Here is a 12328-nt window from a genome sequence, read left to right as displayed (position 1 = left end):
ATTTTAACACAGTTGTCAACGCGATGCATAGAATCTATCCCCTTCATTAATTTCCATGTTCCTTCCTAAAAAACATTTGATAATACTAACATGATTTTACAAGTATAAGTAAGTTCTAACTAATCGTGATCATTTTCTTATGTACTAACCTGATTATCTATGTTTGGCTATCCATCGTGATTATGGTTTATAGGAGCAACCTTGATTTGTTATGGGAGTTTGAATGGGTTCGGGGTTAACTTTTGCTTATGCTTCAGCATCGTGTTGATTCCCCTCAGCTCCACCTGTCAGCTCTGCTGAACTCTCAATCCCACCAAACCTCAGTCACCTACTACTGGTCTTAGACCCTCTTACCAGTGGAGATCCATTCTAACCTTAGCCACCCGTAGACTTACTTGAGAATACATGCGGTGACTTGGTTGCTTGCCTTAGACACTTGGATGCCACGTTTACCATGCTTTCTAAAAGTTACAATGGGCTAGACTTAGGTATTTGGACGAGCCTTTAGCAATGAAAGTATGCGCTACCTTGCTCATGGGAGGAATCTAGATTCATATTTGTCAAAGCTTCCCAAGCAACTGAGGAACTCATTGCCACCGAGCTTTCCATTGAACAAGCACACAAACAACGCCTTATCACATCTTATGACATGAGCAAATTCCTTGCCACGGACCAAAAAATTGAGGAGTTGAAGCAGCTCGCTAACAATGACTCCTCTTTCTTATGCAAATGGTATGCTCTTCGACTTCAATGGGAACTAGAAGGATGGCAAGTCATGACAAATGTTGAATAGAGACGCGGGATCAAAACCTTAGAGTATGACCCCCGACATATATAGCTCCAACTTTCTATAGGGTATTGACCACTGTTCATAATCGACCCCTTGAAGACCACATCAGAGGGCATCCCTATTTAGATCGAATCCTCACATAAGAGGAGCTCCATATTGCTAGCAGAGTTGACTTCAAGGATTTCCTGCTCAATGTCCTCACTTACATCACACAAATATGCATCAGACCACATTGTGACATGGACCACTATGCTCAAATGGAATACAACCCCAATTTTTATCATTGTCTCATGCAAAAGTAAACATAGTAACCATGTACAAAATGCCCTTAACCCCTTAACCCATAATCCTAGGAAGGATTCTTCTTATTTTCGCAGGGGGAGCGGTTAAGGTGGAAATAAGAATAAAACTCAAAAGCAAAGGAAAACAAATCAAAACCAAATCATGGTTAAGAAAAAGGGCCATATATTTGGAATGTATGGACTACTTGAGGGAGAAGTTTGATTATATAATTAAGTGTTTCAATTCTGCAAGAATGTGATCTTTTTCCTGTGAAAATAATCGTTTTGAAAAGCACTAATGGTGAACATGGCTTCATGACAGGCACCCAACATGGCAGGCCAAGAGAAAGCCAACAAGTTGCCGTTTTCAAAAGAAGAGCATGCAAAATATGGCCTTTCCATGGAAACAAGGGCCTTTAACCACTTCAAGTTCAAGCATGTCTTGAACTTGGAGGATGTTGCCATGGAGGAACAAGTAGTGAAGTAGATTGTCAAACAATGCCATTTGCAAAAGTACATAGAGGCAGTTAGTCAAGCCGTCAACTACAAGGAGTGCATGGAATTCCTCTGGACCTTTGGTAGGCACTGTGGCACTGTGACAGTGCAGAAAAGAGAAGAAACCCGCAAAGTCCAAATTGAGTTAACCCTAGAGTTGGTGGAGAGAGCATTGGTCCTAGCCAATAAGGTGGAAAGGCGACCAAAGAGAGATGTGTTGAGATGGCAAGCTCAACACATGTGGACATGGATGATGGACCGCCTGGTTAGATGGGTCCACATGCCTACACTTAGCACGTCGGTGGTCATTATGACTCTCACATGGCCACTGACTCATTACTTATTATATTCAGGTTGTTACACCTATTTACAGCTGGCATAGTTATAGCGCCAGTCGACTAGTGTAGTCGGTTATGCATTGTTTGACTTAGTAGGCCACTTTCCTTTTGTGTTGTATCTTATCTATACTTTGTGTACATTGTAAAGAGTGTGGAAGAAGAAGAAGAAATCAGCAAGAAAACGTTTTGGCCTCCATCTCTCTTCTTGTCTCTTGAGTGAGCTTCTCCTTGTGCATTCTGTGTGTGTTCGGCGCAGCATCTTGAGCAACCCCCTCCACCACGCGATTCTTGACATGGTATCAGAGCCGCGCCATTGAGAGAGGCTGATTTCAAAGGTTGAAGTGAAGGAGAAGAAGCAAGGTTCGAGCAAGCAAGCTACGGGTAAGAATCTCTCCCATTCTTCCACTCCTTCTCTTGGATAGTACCTGTGGAGGCACCGGAAGCAGGGCAGAGCAAAAATCTCAGATTGCAGTGAGATTTGGTGTGCGCGAAGAGCGCTGTATATTCTGTAGATAAGCCCTTTTGGGCTTGCCTGCAGGGATTTTGGGCATTTGAGGCCGTTTCAGGGCCCGTTTTAGAGCCGCAAGGTTGCGGACAGCAGTTTCGAGGTACACTGTGACTTCGACTGTATTGACCGAACGTGGGTGCGCAGGTTACAGATTTCAGATCTGTAAGTTCAAAGGTGTTTACCAGTGAGTAAACACAAGGTTTATTTGCAAAAAGGTTGCAGATTGCATGTATTGTTGAGCAGACAGTTAAAAAGGCTGTCTGGTGTATTGCTGTGCACTACAGGTCCAGGGTTGCAGAAGATTTACTTGCTGTTGGTATTAATTTTGTGATAATGGCAGAGAACAGTGGAAGCCCTATCATTGAGAAGCTCGACAAGAACAACTACCCTTCATGGAAGTTCCGTGTCACGAACTTCCTTATTGGAAAAGGCCTCTACGAGTTTGTTTCAGGTGAAGAAAAGGAACCGGAGATGAGTGATCCTCCAACTGCAGAAGAGACAAAGGCACGGAAGGAATGGAATGCAAAGGATAAAAATGTCATGTATTGGTTGTCTGCAGTAATTGACAATAATATGCTGGGACACATTAGAAATGCAGAGAATTCATATGCAGCTTGGACCATACTTGAAAGTATATTTTCTGTAAATACAAAGGCACGAAAGATTCAACTCAAGCAAGAGTTGAATACATTGAAGAAAGGGAAGATGTCTATCAATGAGTATGCACTGAAGGTAAGAAGCATTGCAGATGCATTGGCAGCGATTGATGCAATGCCCGATGATGATGATTTGGTGTCATCTACCTTGGGTGGACTTAACAATGAAAAGGCTTGGAAGTCTTTTGTAACTTCTGTATATGTCACAAAAGCCATTTCCAGATTTCGATGAGTTGGTCTCCCTTATGATCACTGAAGAGATCAACATGCAGAGTGAGACACCTGAAAGAAGTGGTGAACAAGTCCAAGCTTTCTACTCCAGTTCAGGAAGGGGACGTGGCAGGTTCTCTTCAAGAGGCCATGGTACATGACGTGGTAGTGACAACCAGCAAAACAGATTGAATTAGCAATTTGGCGATATGCAGGTTTCAGGAGGTCGTGGTAACTTTAGAGGCAGGGGGAGCTTTAGAGGAAGAGGTGGATGGCAGAACAGAGGTTCTAACAACTCTGGTATTGTGTGCCACTACTGTGGCAAAACAGGTCATATTGCAGCCCAATGTTATGCTAAGAGAGATGATATCCGCAGTGGTAAGTTGCAGGAAGGAAACTATGCATCGTCTTCACGACAGAATGAAGATAAAAATGAACGTTTGTTCGTTATGCAGCATATGCTGAATGCTGTTACAGGAAAGGGAACACATGAAGATGTTTGGTATGTTGATTCAGGTGCATCCAATCATATGACCAGCCATGCAGAATGGTTTGGGGAGATGCAGGATTTGCAAAATGCAGGTTATGTGCAGACGGGTGATGACTCATGCCACCCAATTTCACACATTGGAAAAGTTCCCTTGTCCTTGCATGATGGTAAGACAAAGAGTCTTTCAGATGTATTGCATGTGCCATCTATTACAAAGCACTTGGTGTCAGTCGGGTCAAATGGTAGAGCAAGGGCTGCAAGTCAGATTTAATGCAAAGGGCTACTTTGTAGAAGACTTCAATGACAAGTGCAAGTTGGTAGCAAAGGGAAGTAGAGTTGGACGTATGTTCACTCTAGATGCTGGAATTCCTACTATGAATGCTGCTATGTATGCCAAAGGAAAAGGTGTTGTTGCAGACATTGAAATTTGGCACAAACGCATTGGACATGCAAATGTACAAAGGCTGAAATTAATGCAGTCCAAAGGGTTGGTTACAGGTTTGCCTACTTTTAAAGTTGCAGAATTTCAGAAGGTATGTGAAGCATGTCAGTTTGGTAAGCAGGCAAGACAACCCTTTTCACTTGACAAAGATGTAAGCAGAAATATCCTTGATGTTGTGCATACAAACATTTGGGGGCCTACACAAAATGTATCTCTTGGAGGCAGTTCATACTTTGTCACATTCATTGATGATTGTTCTAGAAAGCTGTGGGTATATTTTATGAAGGAAAAGAGTGAAGCTTTTGAGCACTTTAGAACTTTCAAGGCTGCAGTTGAAAGAGAAACAGGCTTGAAAGTAAAGTGCCTGAGGTCAGATGGAGGGGGAGAGTACCTCTCAAATGAGTTCAGTGATTTTCTGAGGTCTCATGGGATAAAGAGACAGTTCACATGCAGGTATACCCCACAGCAAAATGGGGTTGCAGAAAGAAAAAACAGACATATTGCAGAAGTTGCACGCGCCCTGATGGCTGAAAAGAATATGCCTAAGCATTTTTGGTCTGAGGCTGTTCATACTGCTGTTTATATTATGAACAGAACTCCCACAGCTGCAGTTCATGGTATGACCCCCGAAGAATGTTTTACAGGTAAGAAGCCTGATGTTTCACACTTGAAAGTATTTGGCTGCATTGCGTATGTTCATGTGCCAGATGAGTTGCGGAAGAAATTGGATCCAAAGGCTGAAAAGTGTATCTTTATTGGATACTCTTTAGAGCAAAAAGGGTATCGCTGTTACAACCCTGTCACATGTAAGTTCAGAGTGAGCAGGGATGTCATCTTTGATGAAATGAGCAGTTGGTATGCATCTAGTGGTGATGCATTGGATGTTGATGATGATCATGACACTCATGTGTAGGCTGAAAGGCAAGAATCACGGACTCTTAGTGGACCAAAGACATCATCTGGTAGTCCTTGGTCTGGGAGACTAAGGAGTACCTCTACATCTTCAAGTGCATCTAGTAGCACTACAGGTAAAGACAAAGGAAAGAATAAAGTGTCAGAAGGCATTGATGCAGTTCTTGATGGAGACTCCAGTGGCTCAGAGAGCTTGGATGATGAGCTTGGCATTCCTTCAGTGAGGACTCCAGGTGTGCAGAGAGCACGTGTTAATGCAAAGACTCCATTGAGTGATCCAATGGTACGCAGGTCTAGCAGGGTGAGATACCCTGTTAAAAGATTTGGTTTTGAGGGTTATGCAGCTCACCATTATGCTTATATGGTGAAACTAGTTGAGGATGTTGAGCCCACATGTTTTGAGGAGGCTGTTGGTCATGCTCATTGGGATGCAGCAATGGATGAGGAGATGGCTGCATTAGAGGCCAATAAGACTTGGGATCTAGTATCATTGCCAAAGGGAAAGAAAGCTATTGGATGTAAGTGGGTTTATAAGATTAAGCACAATGCAGATGGTTCTATTAGCAGGTACAAAGCTAGGCTGGTTGCAAAAGGCTATGCCCAAACATATGGCATAGATTATGATGAAACCTTCAGTCCAGTTGCTAGGATGGCAACTGTCAGATGTGTGATTGCTTTGGCAGCAGCCAAAGGTTGGAGGTTGCAGCAAATGGATGTAAAGAATGCCTTCTTGCATGGTGATTTGCAGGAAGAAGTGTATATGGATCAGCCAGCAGGTTATGAAGATTTAGAGCATCCCACGTATGTGTGCAGGTTGAAGAAGGCACTCTATGGGCTCAAGCAAGCACCAAGAGCATGGTCTGACAAGATCAGAGAGTATCTTGTCAATATTGGCTTTTATGTTTCTGATACTGATCACTCACTTTATGTGAGAAAGGGAGATGCAGGTTTGGTCATCATAGTCATCTATGTGGATGACTTGATTGTTACAGGTGATAGTGATAGTGGGATTGCTGAAGTCAAGGGCTATTTGAAGATGAAGTTTGAGATGAAGGATTTAGGTGAGCTAAGGTACTTTCTTGGCATTGAGGTGATCAAATGTGATGATGGTATATGGCTGTTCCAAAGACAGTATGGCTTGGATATGTTATCCAAGTATGGTATGACTGCATGCAAACCACTTTCAGTCCCGTTGGAGCAGAATGTAAAGCTGAGTGCTGATGTTGGGGATGAGATAGAAGACCCTACTATGTTCAGGAGGATAGTGGGGAGTTTGATCTACATGACCATTACAAGGCCAGACTTGAGCTATGATGTTGGTCTTGTGAGTCAGTTTATGCAAGTACCTAGAAAGCCACATTTGGATGCAGTCAGACGCATATTGAGATATGTGAAGTCCACATTACATTATGGACTTTTCTATGAGGCAGGTACAGATGTACAGGTGTTTGGATACACAGATGCAGATTGGGCTGGTAGTATGTCTGATAGAAGATCTACCAGCGGATACATGTTCTCTCTTGGTAGTGTAGCAGTTGCTTGGAGCAGCAAAAAGCAATCTACAGTTGCTTTGTCAAGTACAGAGGCTGAGTATAGAGGTGCTGCTGTTGCAGCATGTGAGGTAGTATGGCTGCAAAAGTTATTGGCTGATTTGGATGTGCAGGTGGAAGGTCCAGTTGTCATTTATTGTGACAACATGAGCAGTATACAGTTGGCTAGGAACCCTGTGTTCCATGCCAGGACAAAACATATTGAGGTACACTACCACTTTGTAAGAGAGAAGGTACTAGCAAGTGAGATTGACTTGGTGTATGTCAGCACACAGGATCAGATAGCTGATATCTTCACGAAGGCATTGGGTACAGAGAAGCTTCAAAAGTTTCGAAGCTTACTTGGAGTTGCAGAGATGCAGTTGAGCTTGAGGGGGAGTGTTGAGATGGCAAGCTCAACACATGTGGACATGGATGATGGACCGCCTGGTTAGATGGGTCCACACGCCTACACTTAGCACGTCGGTGGTCATTATGACTCTCACATGGCCACTGACTCATTACTTATTATATTCAGGTTGTTACACCTATTTACAGCTGGCATAGTTATAGCGCCAGTCGACTAGTGTAGTCGGTTGTTTGACTTAGTAGGCCACTTTCCTTTTATGTTGTATCTTATCTATACTTTGTGTACATTGTAAAGAGTGTGGAAGAAGAAGAAGAAATCAGTAAGAAAACGTTTTGGCCTCCATCTCTCTTCTTGTCTCTTGAGTGAGCTTCTCCTTGTGCATTCTGTGTGTGTTCGGCGCAGCATCTTGAGCAACCCCCTCCACCACGCGATTCTTGACAAGATGTGTATGCCATGTTAGGAATGGACAAGGTGATGGTCCATAATGGCATCAACTTGGTAGACATCCCCAACCCCAAAATCAGCTCTAGGCCAAAATGCACATAATGTTCTCCAGTCATAGGTACAACTCAATAATGAGTCGAATCAACGTGCCTATGCTAAAGAGCATTGCAGCAAAATCCCTTGACAAAGTGAACCTAAATGGCTTTGTGTGGAAGACCATTGAGTCTTTAGCAAAAGCACTGACAACAGGAGGAAGACCTGCAAGAGAAGAGTCCCCTGCTACTAAGGCAAAAATAAAAGCATCATCCTCAAATGCCTCTACCATTGGATCCGGTGGGGTTTTGAAAGCTATAATAAGGGAAGCATTGGGGGAAGGACATGATGAAGGAGAAGGAGTCAGAGAAACACTAGAGAGGTCACCTCTTCCCACCACAAAACAATAGCCACACTTTAGTGAAAGGATAGTGAGTGATGATGAGGAAGGAGAACAAGAAATGCAAAGTAGCCAATGAAAACACAAAAATCCAAAGAAGAAGGATTTGCAAGAGAATGCCAAGGAGGAAAGAAAGAAAAAAGAAAAAACAGACTTACAAAAAGCTAAAAGAGAGTCTAAGAAGGAAGAGCAAGAGAGGAAGAAGAAAGAAAAGGAGGAGTCGAAGAGGTTGAAAAAAGAATCAAGAAAATCTAAGGAGGAGAGAAAAAGGAAGGCAGCTAAAGAAGAGGAAGAGTTGAAAAGGAAGGAAGATAAAGACATCGCTCTGGCAACACATCTATCTATAGAGTAGCAATGCATACAAGCACCCATCTAGAGAAGAAGACCTAGGCTTAAGCACACAAGCACCAGAGATCACACCACCCGCAGTGAAAGAAGGCAAGGGCAAGGCCCCAATTGATCCCATTCCTAATCTCCTAGTGCCTGCCAGCCCCACAATCATATCCACACCAAGCTCCATGGCCAAAGTGGATGCTAGCAACCTCATGGCCTGGGTATAGTACTTTGTTAATAAGGAAATGGCCCAAGGAACAGGAGAAGGTACCCCCATGACATGAACTAAAAGACTGGTAGTAGCTCCACAGGATCCCAAGAGGTAGAAGGGGGAAACCTCCACAACCTCCATTCCCACCACAGAGCTGCCACCTATAGACTATGATGAATATGTCAAGGAGCTTCTCTCACAACTAGAGAAGGCAAAGGAAGATAAGAAGATAGCAGTGACTGAACTAGAGGCAGAAAAGGAGGCCATGGCTGCATTCCAATTAGAGAAAACTCGTCAAGTAGCCATGTGCCAAAGGGAGATAAGTAAGCTGAAGGAGCAACTACAAGCCAAAGACAAAGCAGAAACTGATTGTAGGCAAGGCTAGATGAAGAGACTCAAGCCCTAGTGAGCCTGTGACACCATAATGAGGAGCTTGTAGGGCTCTATGAGGACGTGCAAGGGGAGATGGAAAAGGTCCATAAAGCCATAAAAGAGTTAGAGGTGGCAAGAGAGGAAAGGGCACATAGGTACTGAGAAGAGATAAAGAATTTGAAAAAAGAGGCAACCTTGGAGTAGGAGGGGTAATAGAGTCTGAAAAGAGAGATTGAAGATCAAGAGCAGAGGTTGATGATATTAGCTCAAAGGCAAGGAGAAATCTTGAGGAAATGAAGAAGACAGCAAAGGACTGGGAGAACCATAATGAGAGAAGAGTCAAAGCATTGGCACGCCATATCTGGCTCAAGTGGAAAAGGACAAAGTGCTAGCTGAGAGTAGGGTAAAGGCCATCCAAGTGAGTTTCAAAGCCCAACAACATGCCTTTCTAAACACACTATTGGATATCACTCAAATGGAGGAAGGGGAGGCCATTTACTCCATAAAGAAGAAGCTAGGGATTGCATGTAGGGCCCTGAGATCAGGCTTGCAAATGCCAGCACAACCTGTGGGTGTCAACCTTGGCCTTGAGGAGTAACAAAACTATCTACTACAACCATGCTTAACCCCACAAGAAGTCGATGCACTAGGGTTTGCTGAGGGGACACAACAGGAAGAGCAACAATGAGAAAAGGCTAGCACAAGCTTTGATGTGGGACCTCACAAAGAAGAACTTGTCCCACAGCCTCCTTCTCCATGCCCAAAAGAACAGCAACATGATAGTTGGTAGACACCTCTACTGAAAGAAAAGCGGAGCTTAAGAGGAAGAGACAACAAATGGTGAAGCAAGCAAAGCGAAGATTGAATGCCCAACTAGGTAATGGTGCCAACCATGCCTATCCCACCAAGCCAAGATGACTACCCAACAAGATTTAATGCTAAACTTGTGATATGGGAGCAAAAGGAGAACACTAGGGGAATCTTTGACTTTAATTTTTTATTCCCCGCCAACTTGTGTAGAGTATTGCCAATCAAGGTGGTGGAAGAGGTGTTTAATGTTGGAAGAAGGCTAGGAGACAAATGGACCTCAGAGAGAGAGCACAATCCCACCCTATGGGGAATTGAGGACATAGATTTTTGGCAGGATAAAGTTTTTGAAGTGCCTAGGGCTGTGAAGGGTTATGAGTGCCAACCTAAATGGAGGAGGTATATTTTTAATGTAAACATGGATGCCTAGATGGCATTTTGTAACACCCTCCCCTTCAAGAGGAATAACCCAATCTTCATGCCATACCCAAGAAGGGCAGGATTGGATTTTAACCCAAGCATCCACAGTCAGTCTTCGACTTTCCATGGATCTGCAATGCTAATGCTATTAAGCCCAAAGAGGCCCTCGTTTTCATGCTAGAGGACCTATATGATTTAATAATCCGCTTCATCGACAAATTATCTTCCTGTCTCGATCCCGCCTTCATCACATGACCTATAATTATCTTAGAATGCTTAAGATACTAGTTAGACAGGATCTCGCACCACAGCCATAACCAAGTGCCAGATAAAGTAAATGAGTTGGGGGCTGTTGTAAATGCCTGGGGGGACAACAAGCTGAAATCAGATCTGCTACTATTTACACAACCAAGAGGAGCTCAAGATCAAAGCCCCAAGTCATGTCTGAGTGCCCAAGCTCAATACCAACTGCCGAGGGGTCTCAATAGACCATAAACAAGTGCCATGTGGTTGAGGAGCTACTATAGATCTCTATCATGCTAGAAAAAATGGTTGTCAACATGGTGTGATTGCGCAAACGGTAGATATGGGGCTAGGGGGCTGCTACAAGGTTACAAGTGGTGGGGGGGGTTCCCCAAGGGACCAAAGAAGGCCATTAATCAAGCCAAATGTGGAGGGGAAGCTTCAAGCTTCATGAGAAAGCTCAACAATGGCTGCCCTCTTCAAAATCCTATTGTTTGTGGTTGAAGTGAAGGTCTCATACCTCGTGTCGGAAAGGTCGAGGGAAGAGCTCCAAACGATCAAGTTCTGACACCAATTGAAGGGGATGCAATGGCAGTGGAGAAGGAGAAGAGGGAGATGCAGGAGAGAAGAGCGCATACAATGTAGGTGCTGTCAAGAATTATATGACAACCTTATTGCACTTTCATATTATATATGAATAAAGAATGGGCAGTCTATGTACATGGGTAGGCCTAGTGGCCTTTTACCCCAACACTTGATTATGATCTGGTAATACCCTGATCTGAGATCAATCTTGGAGAAAATCTTCGCTCCTTATAGTCGATCAAGTAGTTCGTCGATCCTTGGAATCGAATACTTATTATTGATCGTTACCTGATTTTAAAGCCCTCGATATCAATGTAGAGACGAAGATTCCCATCCTTCTTTTTTTGAAATAACACCAGAGTTTCCCAAGGTGAGTTACTGGGTCTAATGTATCCCTGATCTAAGAGCTATTTGAGTTGTTCCTTTAGTTCTATGGCTTTTGGAATGGACATCCTATATTGTCTCTTTGCAACTGGTGCAACTCCTAGTACTAGTTTGATTTCGTGGTCGATTCTCTCTATGGTGGAAGTTTAGTTAATTCTTCAGGAAATATGTGAGCATATTCCCCAAGCCACAATGATTCATCTTCAGTTTCTTTATCCTGCTATCTTTAACTTGCCAATTATTGCTTGATTAGCTAGGATAATTCCAGCAGCACAACGAAATAATCTTCCATGGACTCGACCCATATTTCTACTACTACAACCTCGACATTTTTGCCTTGGCCATCAAACTCAGGTGGTTTGATTTGGTTAAGCAATAACTTCTTTTCTTGGATCTTAGCAGCATTAAGGATAGGAATGGCTTCCTGTGGTATCGTAATATTTTCTCTAGTTAGCACTACAAATGTTATCATACAATTTGCTTATATATTTTCAAAAAGAGAAATCATTTCAGAAGGATAGAAGTAGTTTATATTAAATTTTCAAAGATGGTTACATCATGATAGAGTTTTTGAATTAACTTAAGGAATCTTGAGATGACTGATTATTTGGGAGAGAAAATTTCCTTAATACAATCTAAGCATGGCATTTGGATACATCCATTGGGTAATAATCGGGCTTTGAAGAATGGACATCTAAAAATCAGTACTTTAAAGGGAGATTAGGAAGTTTATCTTTGACTTAGTTGCGGCATTTAGAGCAACCAACGACTATAATTTGGTTCACTAGGATGACCTTTGTCGCTTCCTCATAAATATATCGATTTGGTTTAACCTCACAGCCTCTAGTGAATAAAGTTGAATTCAGTCTGGCTTCATGGAATTAATAAACCTTCACGACCTTAAGGTTTTCCATCCATCTTATCCTCTTCAAATCGGTCTGAAGGAAGGCAAAACGGCTTGCATTGATATAACAATATCCATTACTTATCATCCAACATATTTCCTAGTATAGTGGAGAAGGATCATAGATGCGATCTAGAATTCGCATTACTTGCATTCTCCATCCATAATTCG

Source organism: Lygodium microphyllum, chromosome 15, assembly GCF_053477565.2.
Source record: "Lygodium microphyllum isolate KBCC chromosome 15, Lygodium_microphyllum_v1.1.10, whole genome shotgun sequence".
Lineage (NCBI taxonomy): Eukaryota > Viridiplantae > Streptophyta > Polypodiopsida > Schizaeales > Lygodiaceae > Lygodium > Lygodium microphyllum.
The sequence above is the reverse complement of the archived record's forward strand: the minus strand, read 5'-3'. Positions refer to the sequence as shown.